Source organism: Arachis ipaensis, chromosome B10 (assembly GCF_059453495.1).
Source record: "Arachis ipaensis isolate K30076 ecotype BB chromosome B10, ASM5945349v1, whole genome shotgun sequence".
NCBI classification, from domain to species: Eukaryota; Viridiplantae; Streptophyta; class Magnoliopsida; order Fabales; family Fabaceae; genus Arachis; species Arachis ipaensis.
Genome location: NC_142435.1, coordinates 50,158,426 through 50,170,343, shown reverse-complemented (window position 1 = coordinate 50,170,343; position 11,918 = coordinate 50,158,426). Strand labels below are relative to the sequence as shown.

Sequence of the window (11,918 nt, the reverse complement as noted above, 5' to 3'; positions counted from 1 at the left end):
CATTTTATTTTCTGCAACTCTCAACCCAAATTCTGGATTCGCTCAACTAGAACATTCTTCTAATTAAAGTTGCTTGATCAATCAATCCCTGTGGGATTCGACCTCACTCTATTGTGAGTTTTTACTTGACGACAAATTCGGTACACTTGCCGAAGGAAATTTGTTGAGAGACAGTTTCCACCCGCATCAAGTTTATGGCGCCGTTGCCGAGGATTGATTGTGCATCCACAATGATTAAATTGGAAGATCACTAGATTGAGCATTTTATTTTGTGAATTTCATTTTTTGTTTGAGTGATTTACTTTCTGTTTTAGTTAAACTTCTTCCCTTCCCCATCTACTCTTTTGTTTTACTTTGTTATTTTCAATTCTGTTTGCTAACCCACTAACTGTTTGATATATTGCATCACCCACAACTAACAGTAATTCTGACAAAAATACTTTCTGCACCTATCTTTTCTTGTTTGCACTTGATGGTTGTATGACAGGGAGAAGAAGCGGGGCTTCAACTTCCTTCGATTCTGAACCTGAGAGGACCTTCCTTAGATTAAGGAGGGAGGCAAGAGGAAAGATAGTGGTTGGTGCTGAGGAAGAAGAGGAATTCTTTGAACCAAACATGGAAGACAACATGGAAAACCATCATGAAGAAGAGGATCACAACCATGGGGGAGGAGGTAGAGCAAATCATGCTGGGGAGGATAGAAGAGTTTTGGGCTCTTACATCAATCCAAACCTAGGGAATTGTGGAAGTAGCATCCAAAAGCCAACAATCCATGCCAACAACTTTGAACTTAAACCACAGCTCATCACCCTTGTTCAGAACAACTGTTCGTTTGAAGGAGGTGTTCAAGAAGATCCCAATCAACATTTAACCACCTTCCTGATGGTGTTCATCCTGACGCCTATAGACTGCTCTTATTTCCATTCTCACTCAGGGACAAGGCAGCCAAGTGGCTGAAATCTTTCCCAAGGGAAAGCTTGCCAACTTGGGAAGACGTGGTGAACAAATTCTTAGCAAGATTTTACCCTCCTCAACGAATCAATAGGCTGAGAGCTGAGGTCCAAACTTTCAGGCAACAAGATGGTGAGACTCTATATGAAGCATGGGAGAGGTTTAAAGACCTAACAAGGAGGTGCCCACCAGATATGTTCAACGAATGGGTGCAGCTGCACATTTTCTATGAAGGGCTCTCTTATGAGTCAAAGAAGGCCGTAGACCATTCATCCGGAGGATCTTTGAACAAGAAGAAGAATATTGAAGAAGCCATAGATGTTATTGAAACAGTAGCAGAGAACGACTACTTCTATGCTTCCGAAAGAGGGAACACAAGAGGAGTAATGGAGCTAAACAATGTAGATGCTCTGTTGGCCCAAAACAAGCTCATTACCCAGCAGCTGGCTGACCTCACCAAGAAGATGGAGAGGAACCAAGTAGCAGCAATCTCCACTTCATCAACAACCCAAGAAGAAGTGAATGAAGAAGCAGAGGGTAGTCAGGAGCAAGCCAACTACATTGGAAATTCACCAAGGCAAAACTATGATCCATACTCCAAGACCTACAACTCTGGATGGAGAAACCACCCAAACTTTCGGTGGGAAAGTCAGCAAGATCAAAACCAAGACCAGAGATGTTACAACTCCAACAACAATGCAGCTCACCAATAATTCACACAGAGGACATCTCAACACCCCGACAACAACACCTCTCCACACGCCTATCAAAACCAAAACAGCACATCTGCTCCGAATCAACCATCAATTGATGACAAGCTCTCTAAGATTGAAACCTTACTTGAAGGAATATGCCAAGAGATTCAAGAAAATAAGGTGTTCAAAGAGGAGGTGCGAGCCAGTATTAAGAACCAGGGAGAGACCATTAGGAAGCTGGAATTCCAGGTGGGATGTTTAGCTGAGAAGATTCCCAAACCTACCGATAGCTTCCCAAGTGACACGGAGAAAAACCCCAAAGGAGAAGCAAAGAAAGTAAGATGGGAAGATTGCAAAATGGTCACTACAAGTGATCAAGAGACTGAAGACAAGCAAGGCAAACTTTTTGAACAACCTGAAGACAACTCAACAAAGGAGGAGGATAGAGATCACCAAGAACCAGAAATCTCACAACAAGAGCTGCTGAAGCTCTATGCACCCTTCCCTCAACTGCTCAATGGTGCTGTGGGAAAGAGAATATACTCAAGGTTCCTAGACTTGTTTGCATCTCTGCATGTAAACATACCATTTATCAAGGTAATTCAACAAATTCCTGCATTCATCAAGTATATGAAGGAACTTCTTCCCAGGAAAAGCTCACTCAAAGGAGGCCAGACTATAGTGATGAACAAGGAATGTAGTGCCCTTAATCAACCCGAGTTGCCTACAAAAAGAAGAGACCCAGGGAGTTTTCACATCCCTTGTGCCATAGGTGAAACTATGTTTGATAGAGCACTATGTGATTTGGGGGCCAGCATCAACTTACTGCCCTTATCCCTGGTGAAGAGGCTGCAGATCAATGAGATAATGCCCACAGATGTAATCATCAGACTGGCTGACAAAACTCAAAAGCAAGCAATAGGAGTGGTGGAAAATGTGTTGCTAAAGGTTGGGAAATACTTTCTCCCAATAGACTTTGTCATCCTGGACATGGAAGAGAGTCACACTCACCCAATCATATTGGGAAGACCATTCCTAGCTACGGCCAGAGCACTTATCGATGTAGAGAAAGGGGAGGTAATATTGAGAATCCATGATGAACGACTCAGCTTCAATGTTTTCAAACTCTCACAAGAAACAGATCAAGAGGACAAGGAACTAAGCACAAATGACAATGAGACACTGAAAGAGGAGACAAGCACTGAAGCACAGCCAGTTCATTCTGAGATCCCCTTAATTGATAAACAAGGAAAACAGCAATTGCCACAGCTCAAGGAAAAATTGGAGGAACCTAAACCTCTAGAGGCAGGTAAAGACAGCATCACAACTCCTTTAGAAAAAGAGGTCACCGAGGGGAAGGCAACCTCAAAAGAAACAAAGAAGAAGGTACCAAGGAGGTGGAGGAACAAGAAGATCCCTACGGAAGACTTCTCTCCAGGGGATAGAGTTGTCTCAGCTTACTTCCCAGATATTCCCCCTAATCTCCCCACTATACCATCTCAGTTACCTAAGGTCTTCACTATCAACAGAGTTCTTTCCCTGGAACATGTGGAGATCATTGATCCAACCAATGGATATAAGCCCACAGCAAGAGGGGAGGACTTTAAGCACTACCAACCACCCTGATGAGGGAAAAACGTCAAGCTAGTGACGCTAAAGAAGCGCTTCATGGGAGGCAACCCATGCTTTATATGTTTTTAGAAAATAGTAAAAAAAAGCAATATTCATAAATTCCAACCCAAACTTGGTGAAGTCCTTATTGTACAGTATATAGTGAGGAACAAGTTTGGTGTTCAAAGCAAACCAAGATGCATGCTAGTCTTGGGAGCTTTGAACAAAACTTTTCATCACAATGCTTCAAACTAAGTTTGGTGTCACCCCATGGTGCCACCAAAATGCATAAAGGGACACACACTTAGTTAGTTAATATAGCCGTAAAGGCTAAATTGTCTTTTTGATATTATGTCTCACTTTCCTTATGTTATCTTTATAGGAAAAGAAAAGAAGCATTAAAAGGGATGGATTAGACAACTAAACAAAGAAGGAGCGGACACCATAAAGGGAAGGTGAAACAGCAGAAAGAAGCACTAAAGAAGAAGATGGAAGATACTAGCTTCTGGAAGAAACTGCTTGGAAAAGGCAAGGGAAGTGGAAGTACAAGCACTCAAGAGAGACACAATGAGGACAAGCAAGGATGGGAGCATGGGCATCCACATGAATGACAGGTGGTGGAGTTCTTTTTAGTCCATCATTTTCTATGCTTTAAATAAGGAAGATCTTGTATGAAATAGAACATGCTTCCATGTTAGTTTAAATCTTTTTAAATTCTGTCTTTTTAGTTTTCTTTCTGAATAGGTGTATGTGTGCTAGTCTTTATGTCACTGCATCCTCCTTAACTTACTTGTATGCTTGTCCCTTTAAATCAAATGAAGAGAGAATGTTTATGTTTCAAAAGACCAGAGTAGAGTTCATACTATGGAGTACATTCATGAGTTTGTGGTATGATCATAAGTTAGCTAAGTTGGTTCAACCATAAGGTGGGATGACAACTATCTGGCCTGAATACTTTGCTTTGAATATACTCATGAGACTAACTATATGACAAGATCCTAATAAGAGAAAGAGAAAAGAATAATGAAAGTGGAAAAACAAAAGAAAAAGAGTAAGCAATAAGGCTAGGCACCAATGGTTCTGATCTTAAGATATGTGTCTGTGGTGTTCCTATGTGAGGGATCTACTTGGATGAATAAACTCTTAGGGGTGCTTTATCACTTGGTAACTTGGGTTAACTAACCCGGGATTATCAGCTGAAAGTCCATTATCAAGAGTAACCCTCACCACAGAGCATTTAGTAACCCAAAGAAGTGCTGGACACCAAGGTCTCAAGAAGGAAAATAAATGAACCATATGCCTGTGGTGTGTATGTATGGGGGAGAGACTTGAGGGAGTAAGTCCTTAGGGGTGCTTCAACACCTAGCACCTTGAACCAACTGGTTCGGGAGTGTTGGCTGAAAGCTTATCTTAAAAAGTTGCCCCCTTACAGAGCACTTAGCCTAAGAACACCAATAAGCTCTGAAATGACAATAAAGGGATCAATGAATAAAAGTCTCATGGGATGTAAGCAAGGTGAGTATTTTAGGACATGATAAAGGTCTGAAAGCCAGTAAAGGAATGAACCTAAGTTGCTATGCATGAAACCACCATAAAATCAGTGATATGACTTCCACAAGAATGACTTATCTCTCTTGGCATTCCATTCATCATTCTCTTGTTCTAGTACTTGCTTAGGGACAAGCAAGCTTTAAGTTTGGTGTTGTGATGCCAGGGCATCTTGGCCAGTTTCACTGACCTTTTCTTTACTGTTTTTAGGCTAGTTTCATGCATTCCCTTAGGAAATAAGCTAGTTTTGGGTAGATATTCACTTACACCTTGATTCAAGCATACATTGTGCATTTTACATTATTTCATGAGGATTTTGCATGAGTTTAGTGACAAATTATATGCTGCATTGCCCATGACTTGGACTAGAACTTTGATGCGCTCTATTGCTTGATTTCAGGAGCAAAGGAAGCAAGGAATGGAAGGTAACTTGCAAAGTTAATGAGAAAAGTGATTGCCAATAACGCTCTCGAAGCCATCATTGACCACGTTAAGAGTCACGTTAACTAAGTTAACGAGAACTCTAAAGTGGAGAGGGGAAGTTGAGCCAACGTTAGTGACACTTAACATTGTCACTAACGTTGGCAAATGCTCATAAGTGGCCACGTTAGAGTCCACGTTAACTTAGTTAACGTGGCCTCTAACGTTAGAAGGGGGGAGAAACGCCAACGTTAGTGACATTCAACATTGTCACTAACGTTGGCCTAACGAGAAACATACCACGTTAACTCCCACGTTAACTTGGTTAACGTGGGAGCTAACGTAAGAAGCAAGAGTGGTCGACAACGTTAGTGACACCCAACATTGTCACTAACGTTGGAAGCAACCACACAACCCCCCAAGGAGCCACGTTAACTTCCATGTTAACTTAGTAACTTAGTTAACGTGGAAGCTAACGTTGATGAGTGAAAGAAACACCAACGTTAGTGACATTCAACATTGTCACTAACGTTGGGGATGGCTAAGCATGGCCACGTTAGAAGCCACGTTAACCTAGTTAACGTGGACTCTAACGTGAGACATAGGGGCACCTTGGAACGTTAGTGACAATATTGAATGTCACTTACTTTCTCGAAGGATGGCAAGCCCACGTTAAAGAGCCACGTTAACTGAGTTAACGTGGGCTCTAACGTGGGAACAAAGGGGGCTTTTCAAAGTTATTGGGAATATTAAGTCTCAATAACGTGTGCGAAGGACTTAGAGGCAATGTTAGTGGCAACGTTTGTGCCACTAACATTGAAGTTAACATGGCTTTTACTTAGGAACGTTAGTGAGAAAGTTGATTGTCACTAACGTTCTCGAACTCATATTTTCACTAAACGTTAACACCCCTAACGTCCTGAGCTAAAGTCTCTGCCCACTTCACACTTTCTCTCTGCAAGTAAAGCCAAGCCCAAATGAAGAAGAGAACTGCTTCAAAATCAAGATCCAAAGGCCCAAGACTTGAAGAGCCAACTAGAAGCTGAGAAAAGTAGTATATATAGGAGTAGCTTTGAATTGTTGAGGAGTTCTGAAAAAGTTGGAAAAGAGAATTACTCTCTGTATTTTACCTTCTCTGCATTTTCTAGTTTTATGATGTATTCTCCATCTTTGTTTTCATTTTCTAGAGCTATGAACAACTAAACCCCTTTCATTGGGTTAGGGAGCTCTGTTGTAATTTGATGGATCAATACTAGTTTTCATTATTTTTCTTCTATCTTTTCTCTTGATTTTACTTGAAAGCTTTCGATCTTCATCCAATTGGGTATTTATCTTGGAAAAGAAGCTATTCAAACTTGGATCTCTTCTGAACCTTGAAAGAGGAATGAAGAGATCAAGCTAGAAATGCTTTCTCATGCTGGACCAAATTGGGTTTGGATGGGTATGTGACTATAACCCTCTCAATACTTGATTTGGGAAATGCATGTGGTATAATCAGTGACCATACTTCATCTCTTCTCATGAGCAATTGACTAAGGAATTGGCTATTGATCAAGATTTGAGAGATTGAATTTGTAATTCAATCAATTAAGATTGCCAAGGAGATCAATGAGTGCATTGATTGAGGAAGAGATGAAAATGAACTTGATCCGGAGGGTTGCAATATCTCCTAAGCCCAATGAACTCCCCATCTCTGATCTTACCCATTCTCTTTAATTTCTGCCATTTACTCTTATGAGCAAATTCCCCATTCCCATTTACAATTCTGCAATTTACTTTCAGTCATTTACTTCCAGTCCTTTAATTCTAGCATTTACTTTTCTTTTATTTACATTCCCGCCATTTTATTTTCTGTAACTCTCAACCCAAATTCTGCATTCGCTCAACTAGAACATTCTTCTAATTAAAGTTGCTTGATCAATCAATCCCTGTGGGATTCGACCTCACTCTATTGTGAGTTTTTACTTGACGACAAATTCGGTACACTTGCCGAAGGAAATTTGTTGAGAGACAGTTTCCACCCGCATCATTGAGTTTAGATAACTGACGGTTCATCTTGTTGCTTATATTAGGTAATTTTATTTTATGTTTAAGATTTTTATTTTTAATTTCAAAAAATTCAAAAAAAAAATGTGTTCTTCAGAGTTTTTAAGAATGAATACTAGAGCTTCATGAGATATGTTGGAACCTAGCTGGCTGTTAAGCCATGTCTAATCTTTTGGACCAAGGTTTCTACTTTCCATTGTAGAAAGGACATGTCTATATTTGTATGCTGAAGCTTGGCTAGCCATTAGCCATGTCTAATCTTTTGGACCGAAGCTTTAGACTAACATTACCAGAATCCTGGAATTCTTATTAAAAGTTTTGAATTTCTTTATTTTCTTTTTCCAAAATAATTTCGAAAAATACAAAAAAATCAATAAAACCATAAAAACCAAAAATTTTGTGTTTCTTGTTTGAGTCTACTGTCAAATTATAAGTTTGGTGTCAATTGCATCTTTTTAATTTTTCTTTAAATTTTTGAAAATTCATGCATGTGTTCTTTCTTGATCTTCAAGTTGTTCTTGATGATTTCCCTTGTTTGATCTTTAAATTTTCTTGTTTTGTGTCTTTTCTTATTTTTCATATGCATTTTTGAATTAGTAGTGTCTAAAGTTTAAAAATTTTTAAGTTTGGTGTCTTGCATGTGTTTCCTTTCTAAAAAATTTTCAAAAATATGTTCTTGATGTTCATCATGATCTTCAAAGTGTTCTTGGTGTTCATCTTGACATTCAAAGTGTTCTTGCATGCATTACTTGTTTTGATCTTAAATTTTTATGTCATGTGTCATTCAGTAGTTTTTCTCTTCCTTCATTAATTCAAAAAAATAAAAAATAATATCTTTCCCTTATTTTACTCATAAATTTCGAAATTTTGGGTTGATTTAGTCAAAAGTTTTAAATTTTAGTTGTTTCTTGTTAGTCAAGTCAAAATTTCAAATTAAAAAAATTCTATCTTTTCAAATCTTTTTCAAAATCAAATCTTTTTCATTTTTCTTTCATGTTTTTTGAAAATTCTCCAAAATTAATTTTCAAAATCTTTTTCTTAACTTTATTTCATATTTTTGAAATTATTGCTAACATTTAATGTTTTGAGTAAAAAATTTTAAGTTGTTACTTGCCTATTAAGAAAGGTTCAATCTTTAAATTCTAAGAATCATATCTTTTAGTTTCTTTTTAGTCAAGTCATCAACTTTAATTTCAAAAATCAAATCTTTTTAATTCCCTTTTTAATCTTTTTCAAAATAAATTTCAAATCATATCTTTTTCAAAATTCAATTTCAAAATCTTTTCTAACTTCTTATCTTTTCAAAATTGATTTTCAAATCTTTTTCAATTAACCACTTAATTTTTTTTAATTTTAAAAGTTTACTATTTTTTAGCTTTTTCAATTAACTACTTGACTTTTTTTTATTTTAAAAGTTTACTATTTCTCATCTTTTTCAAAATCACTTAAATACTTTTCTCTCTCTTTAATTTCGAAAACTAACTAACAACTTTTTCAAAATTCTTTTTAATTAATTAATTTATTTAGTTTTCATATTACTTTTATTTCTTTTCTTAATTTTCGAATTCTAACTTAATTAATTAAATAAAAATAAAAATATTTTTCTTCTCCCTCTTTTTAAATTCAAATTTCTTCTCTCTATCATCTCTTTCTGTTTATTTTATTTATTTACTAACACTTCTCTTCTTAAAATTTGAACCTTCTCCCTCTCTCTGTGTTCGAATTCTCTTCATTTTCTCTCTACCTCATTCTTCCATTCTTCTATTCTTCTACTCACATAAAGGAATCTATATACTGTGACATAGAGGATTCCTCTTTTTTTCTGTTCTCTTCTTTTTCATATGAGCAGAAACAGGGATAAAGACATTCTTGTTGAAACTGATCCTGAACCTGAAAGGACTCTGAAGAGGAAGCTAAGAGAAGCTAAAGCATAACACTCTGGAGAGGACCTTACAGAAATTTTTGAAAAAGAAGTAAAGATGGTAGCCGAAAACAAAAACAATAGTGGAGATGCAAGGAAGATGCTTGGTGACTTTACTGCACCAACTTCTGACTTCTATGGAAGAAGCATCTCAATTCCTGCAATTGGAGCAAACAACTTTGAGCTTAAGCCTCAATTAGTTTCTCTAATGCAGCAGAATTGCAAGTTTCATGGACTTCTATTGGAAGATCCTCATCAGTTCTTAGCTGAATTCTTGCAAATTTGTGACACTGTTAAGACCAATGGGGTTAATCCCGAGGTCTACAAACTTATGCTTTTCCCCTTTGCTGTAAGAGACAGAGCTAGGACATGGTTGTACTCACAACCTAAAGAAATCCTGAACTCTTGGGAAAAGTTGGTCAATGCTTTTCTTGGCCAAGTTCTTTCCACCTCAAAAATTGAGTAAGCTTAGAGTGGAAGTCCAAACCTTCAGACAGAAGGAAGGAGAATCCCTCTATGAAGCTTGGAAAAGATACAAGTAATTGATCAGAAGGTGTCCTTCTGACATGCTTTCAGAATGGAGCATCCTATGTATATTCTATGATGGTCTGTCTGAATTATCCAAGATGTCCTTGGATCACTCTACTGGTGGATCTTTTCATCTGAAGAAGACGCCTGTAGAAGCCCAGGAACTCATTAAAATGGTTGCAAATAACCAGTTCATGTACACTTCTGAACGAAATCCTGTGAATAATGGGACAACTCAGAAGAACGGAGTTCTTGAGATTGATACTCTGAATGCTATATTGGCTCAGAGTAAAATATTGACTCAGCAAGTCAATATAATTTCTCAGAGTCTGACTGGAATGCAAGCTGCATCTGGCAGTACTGAAAAAGCTTCCTCTGAAGGAGAAGCTTATGACCCTGAGAATCCTGGAATGGAAGAGGCAAATTACATGGGAGAATACTATGGAAACACCTATAATCCTTCATGGAGAAATCATCCAAATTTCTCACGGAAGGATCAACAGAAGCCTCAACAAGACTTCAATAATAATAATGGTGGAAGAAATAGGTTTGGCAATAGCAAGCCTTTTCAATCATCTGCTGAGCAATAGACAGAGAATTCTAAGTAGAGCCTCTTTGACTTAGCAACCATAGTCTCTGATCTAACCAAGACCACTCACAGTTTCATGACTGAAACAAGGTCCTCCATCAGAAATTTGGAGGTACAAGTGGGTCAGATGAGTAAAAGAGTTACTGAAATCCCTCCTAGTACTCTCCCAAGCAATACAGAAAAGAATCCAAAGAGAGAGTGCAAGGCCATCAATATATCTAAAGTGGCCGAACCTATAGAGGAGGAAGAGGCAGTGATTTCCAGTGAGAAAGACCTCAATGGACGTCCACTGACCACTAAGGAGTTCCCTAATGAGGAACCAAAGGAATCTGAGGCTCGTACAGAGACCATAGAGATTCCACTGAACTTACTGTTGCCATTCATGAACTCTGATGAGTATTCTTCCTCTGAAGAGGATGAAGATATTGTTGAAGAGCAAGTTGCTCAATATCTAGGAGCAATCATGAAGCTGAATGCCAAGTTATTTGGTAATGAGACTTGGGAGGATGAACCTCCATTGCTCATCGATGAACTGAATGCTTTAGTTCAACTGAAATTACCTCAGAATAAGCTGGATCCCGGAAAATTATTAATACCTTGTACCATAGGCACTATGACCTTTGAGAAGACTCTGTGTGACCTGGGGTCAGGAATAAACCTCATGCCACTCTCTGTAATGGAGAAACTAGGGATCTTTGAGGTACAAGCTGCTAAATTCTCACTAGAACTAGCAGACAAATCAAGGAAACAGGCTTATGGACTTGTAGCCTAGTGAAGGTTGAAGGCCTGTACATCCCTGCTAATTTCATAATCCTAGACACTGGGAAGGATTAGGATGAATCCATTATGCTTGGAAGACCCTTCCTAGCCACAACAAGAGTTGTGATTGATGTGGACAAAGGAGAGTTAGTCCTTCAATTGAATGAGGACTACCTTGTGTTTAAGGCTCAAGGATCTTCTAATATAACCATGGAGAGGAAGCATGAAAAGCTTCTCTCAATACAGAGTCAAACAGAGCCCCCACACTCAACTTCTAAGTTTGGTGTTGGGAGGCCACCATTAAGCTCTGAGTCTCTGTGAAGCTCTCTAAGAGCTCACTGTCAAGCTATTGACATTAAAGAAGCACTTATTGGGAGGCAACCCAATGTTATTTAATTATATTTATTTATTTTCCATTATCATATTATGTTTTCTTTAGGTTGATGATTGGTGCACGAAATTGTGATTCACACTTTTCACAACTCCGTACCACTAACCAGCAAGTGCACTGGGTCGTCCAAGTAATACCTTACGTGAGTAAGGGTCGATCCCACGGAGATTGTTGGCTTGAAGCAATCTATGGTTATCTTGTAAATCTTAGTCAGGAGATTAATTATGATTATCAGTCTGAATTGTGAAAAATAAAAGAGCATGAAATAAATACTTGTTATGCAGTAATAGAGAATATGTTGGAGTTTTGGAGATGCTTTGTCTTCTGAATGTCTGCTTTCCCCCTGTCTTCTTCTTCACGCACACAAGGTTCCTCCTATGGCAAGCTGTGTGTTGGTGGATCACCATTGTCAATGGCTACCATCCGTCCTCTCAATGAAAATGGTCTAGGTGTGCTGTC

General features: G+C 38.3%; 1 non-coding gene across 1 annotated transcript; it reads right to left on the bottom strand.

Moving 5' to 3' along the window:
- Positions 1 to 1,043: 1,043 nt before the first annotated feature.
- LOC148579996 (small nucleolar RNA R71) lies at positions 1,044 to 1,150 on the bottom strand. Its single transcript, XR_015896981.1, has one exon. It is a non-coding gene; the product is annotated as a small nucleolar RNA R71 (small nucleolar RNA).
- Between the last annotated feature and the right edge of the window lie 10,768 nt (positions 1,151 to 11,918).